Consider the following 4,936-nt stretch of genomic DNA (forward strand, 5'->3'; position numbering starts at 1 on the left):
CATTTTTCTCCTTACTACCTGCAAGGTAATGGCCAGGCTAAAGCCTCAAATAAAAACATCCTCTGAATCATGAGTCAAACTCTCGAAGAAAGCCCCACCATATGGGTCGACCAATTGTCTCTCGCACTTTGGGCCTATCACACTTCTACTAAGCATTTTATCGGCCAAACCCCATTCTCCCTCGTTTATAGAACCGAACCCGTCTTGCCAGTGGACATTATAATCCCTGCGGCGCAGCTCGCTTCACGAAGTGGGGTTTACATGTGTCGAGATAGCGAGTTAGAGGCCCTCAATGAAAGGCGAGAGGCAACCCTTTAACACATTTAGCAGTATCAGCGTAACTGTAACGACCCAAATCTACTGGATCCGGATTATTAAACTGGTCCTTACCTGACCCAAAATCATCCAAGGGTATTGTGGTCCTTTCACATTAAATTTATAAATTAAAGTCCAAAAAGGACAAGGCGATAATTTGCCACAATTCAAATGGTTTGAAACTTAAAGGGGCACAATTGTCATTTACTCGTATCACATAAAAAGAAAAGATAAAGTTCGGGGCAATATAGTCTTTTCTATGGTTAAAATATAATTATTATATTTTACTGGGCCTTATAACGTGTGATAATACATTTGAGTGAGTGGTCAAGGGCAAAATGGGAAAAGAATAAGTCACAGACATTTACTACACAGGAATCGGTCGATGTATGGGGAATTAGACGTCAACTGGTTTGAGACGTGTACAGTGGAAAACTCTCTACCAAGATACCGGTCGACGTGTGGGAATTTCATGTCAACTGGTTCAGATCATCCGGTCGACGTATGGGAATTTCACGTTAACTGGTTCTGGGTTATCCACACTCAAAATGTTCACTGTCCGAGATACACCAACATTGATAACGAATCACCCAACACCACCATACCAACGTACATATTTTTATACATTTCAACACCTAATACAAAAGCAACAACAACAGTGTTGACATAATTTACAACACGTTGCATAAATACACTAAAGGATTTAGTGTAATTAAACTTAATTACATTATCCCAATGGCCATATACAGAATGAATCTAAATACTTCACATGCTGCAAAATGATACATTTTGGGTCAACACTTTACAAAATGAGTCCTAAATACAAAAGGTAGCAAAAGAGACATTTTTCTAATCCAAGCTAAAGCTGTGATGGATTGTCGTCCGCCACTTCTTTTTCCAAACCTGAATATATTAAAATAATGGGGTGAGCTAAATGCTCAATAGGAAGTGTCTAAGACACACTTCTTATAACCCCATGAATCCACGTAAGGAACAGGTAAAAGAAAACGGGATCATAGCATAAGGGTATACGACAACAACTACAATGACAAGTATATAACAATTGTCACCCAAACACATACACACCATATATTCTAATGAAGTGCAATGTTGTGCAATGTCACTCCCCATATCCAAAATATTTTCGTTTCAACTTCCAAATCGTTAGTGTAATCCGACCCAAAGCACCTCCAAGGTGTCACGAAAGGAGGATTGGCTAACCATCCACAACCACAAGGCACCTCTAAGGCATCGCATCCGGCCTAGTTAGCTTAACTATACGCCCCTCTAGACTACACTAATACCACGGACCACTAGGCGCTTCCTAGGCGTCCGGGTTTTCGCAAACACTTTTAGAAAACTTTTCCCAAAACAATTTCACTTGTTTTAAAAAAAAACACTTTCCCACTTTTTCATTCCCAATGAATGCATGAAATGTTTCACAATTTAATTCATCAATTCCACCATAAAACTCTCACAATGCTATACAAAGCAAATTTCTAACTACATAACTAAAGTTCTCAGTTAATTTTAACTTTGCATAACAAGCGTATAAGACATGGATTCAACTTCATGTAAGCATGCTTAAACACTATAAAACAAGTAACAATTAGTCATAAATATTTCATACCTATCATTTAAACAATTTTTATAAGAATTTATACCAATTGAACATGCTAGACATCAATTCAAGTTATAAAACTCACAAAAGTACAAGAAATCATGCATTAGAACACCCCTACCTCAATGGAGATGAAAACCCTCAAACCTCCAAATCAACGCCCTAATTTTGAAAATCCTAGGGTGGCTAAAAGTGTGAATTGCTCCTATCAGACTGAAGATCTCGATGAGCCCTCCGTCTTGCCGCAAACGGCACTAAAAAATTCTCAAAATTGAGAAAGTAATTAGAGATTGAAGATTGAGAATAAAAGAAAAAGAAAAAGAGAAGAAATATGAGGGAGAGAGAGAGAACTTATGGGACGAGTGAGAAATAAGACCAATTGTGGTCTCTTGGCCCAAAAAAATGGTAGTGGTGGGTCCCACCACTTTCAATTATCTTTCTCCTTTAAATTTTCTACCACAATTTCATATACATGTTTTTAATTTGCTATAATCACACAATTAAGCATTTGAACAGTTTACTTTAGCACATAATAATTATGCATGGCATGCAAATGACCTGAGACACAACTCCGGTGCACAACAATTTCGGTAGCGGGTCCCACCCGTGATCGTTTGACCCGAAAAACAAAAAAATGTTGAAATGGAAACTATTGCATTTCTAATAGTCCTGAACTCAAACAAATGTCCTAACCAACTCTTGGACACACCAGGTACACCCTACGATGTCTGGCACGTAAAACGAGAAAAAGACGAAAATGTCCTTGTAACAACAGAAAATTACAAAAAATGGAAAATGACGAAAATTGGAAACATTACAATCTCCCCAACTTAAAAGGATTTCATCCCTAAAATCATACCTATGGGAGAAAACAATGTTAGATACTTGGAGCGAATCTCCTGTTTAAGTTCCTAAGTAGCCTCCTCGACCCCATGATGCCTCTAGAGAATCTTCACTAACGGTATCATTTTGTTCCTTAACACTTTATGCCGTGTGTCAAGGATCTAAACTGGTCCTTCCTCATAGGAAACATCCTCATCAGTTTCCACATTAACCCAATCAAGAATATGGGACGGGTTTGGCTCGTACTTTCGCAACATCAATATGTGAAAGACGTTGTGGACTCTATCCAACTGTGGTGGCAATGGAACCCTGTAGGCAACCTCTCCAACCCTGTCTAAGATCTCAAATGGTCCAATGAATTATGGCAATAACTTGCCACTCTTTCCAAACCTCATCAACCCTTTCTGTAGGGAAACCTGAAGAAAAACGTGGTCTCCCACCTCAAAGGATAGCGGCCGTCTTCGCTTATCTGCATAACTCTTTTGTCATCTCTGAGCCGTGAGCAGCCTCTGTCTAATTAGCTTAATCTTTTCTATAGTCTCGAGTATGATGTCGGCGCTTAAGGCGGCTGTCTCGCTTACCTCAGTCCAACAAACAGGAGACACCATACAACGCTTCAAATGAAGCCATCTGAATGCTCGCTTGATAACTATTGTTGTAGGTAAACTCAATGAGTGGAAGGTGGTCCTCCCAACTACCTCCCAAATCAAGAACATGGGCCCGAAGTATATCCTCCAAGATCTGGATGGTGCAATCTGATTGGCCGTCCGTCTGTAGATGGAATGCCGTACTGAAGTGCAACGATGAACTAAACGCTGCTTGAAGTCCTTCTCAGAACTTCGAAGTGAACTTGGCATCCTTATTTAACATAATAGCCATTGGAACTCCATGTAATTTTACAATCTCCTTCACATACAACACACCAAGTGCCTCCGCATCATCTATTGCTTTAATAGGCAAAAAGTAAGCCGTCTTGGTTAATCTGTCAATAATGGCCCAGACGGCTTCATTTCTACGCTGTGACCTAGGAAGACTTGTCACAAAATCCATGGTAATCTGTTCCTATTTCCACTGTGCTACCGGCAATGGCTGTAATAAACTTGCTGGCCTCTGGTGCTTGGCCTTTACCTGCTGACAGGTAAGGCATCTAGCCACAAATTATGCAACATCCTTCTTCATCCTAATGAGTGCTGAAAAGTGCGCATTTAAACCTCTTAAGCTCGAGTATTCTAGGACCTTTATCTATCTTATTTTCCTGTTTTAGACTAATTTCATGTTATTGCCCTTTTCAGGTGCTTATCCCCAAAATAAGTCAATTCAGCTAAATTAGAACATAAAAGAAGCAATCTCAAGCTGAATAAAAGAATGAAGCAAAGTGGAAGCAAAGTGGTGGAAAACAGCAAGCTTCGATTGATCAGATATATTTTTGATCGATCTCACATTGATCGATCTAGCCTCACCAAGATGGATTAAAACCCCTTGTCCTTATCCTTAAGAATTTCCATCTTCGATCGATCCAACTTTCTTTAGATTGATCAAACTTCCTTGAACTTATACCCACATACCACTTTTGTCTTTTTCCCAAAATATCCAAAAAATATCTCTGATTTGTCTTATTCCAAAAAGGCGCCGCCAAGGATTGATTGATCTGGCCTTACTTTGATGGATCTGGCCACAGTTCGATCGATCTCATCTAAATTCGATCAATCGAACCTCCTCAAGTCCGAAATAAAATAAAGTCCAGCTCATTAAAAGATGACTCATGGTGCAATCATTGGAAGGGACCTATACACGAGACTTGGCCATTGGGTGTGGCACTTGAGCTACCTATATAAGGATTTTGAGCCATTTTTTATATTATATCTCATCAAAACTCATATATCTCATATTATATATTATCTTGGAGAGAAGGCTAGAGACTAGAGAGACATACACTATTTGGGAGTTCTTCCATTCTTTTAGGGTTTCCATCAAGAAAAAGATCATTCCTATCATGGAGATTGCCCTTGAGGGTTAGATGACTACATTAATGAGTGGCTAAACATCTTCTTGGGGCTAGAGTTAGCCCTAAGCATGCCTTCTAGACCTTGATGTTTTGAGGGGATTTGTGTTGTAATCTTGTTTTGACATTTGATTTATATATGAATCTTGTTCTTA

This window comes from Cornus florida, unplaced genomic scaffold, assembly GCF_030987335.1.
Source record: "Cornus florida cultivar Cherokee Brave unplaced genomic scaffold, ASM3098733v1 CherokeeBrave_3.0.0_Hap2_Chr06, whole genome shotgun sequence".
In the NCBI taxonomy this organism is placed as follows: domain Eukaryota; kingdom Viridiplantae; phylum Streptophyta; class Magnoliopsida; order Cornales; family Cornaceae; genus Cornus; species Cornus florida.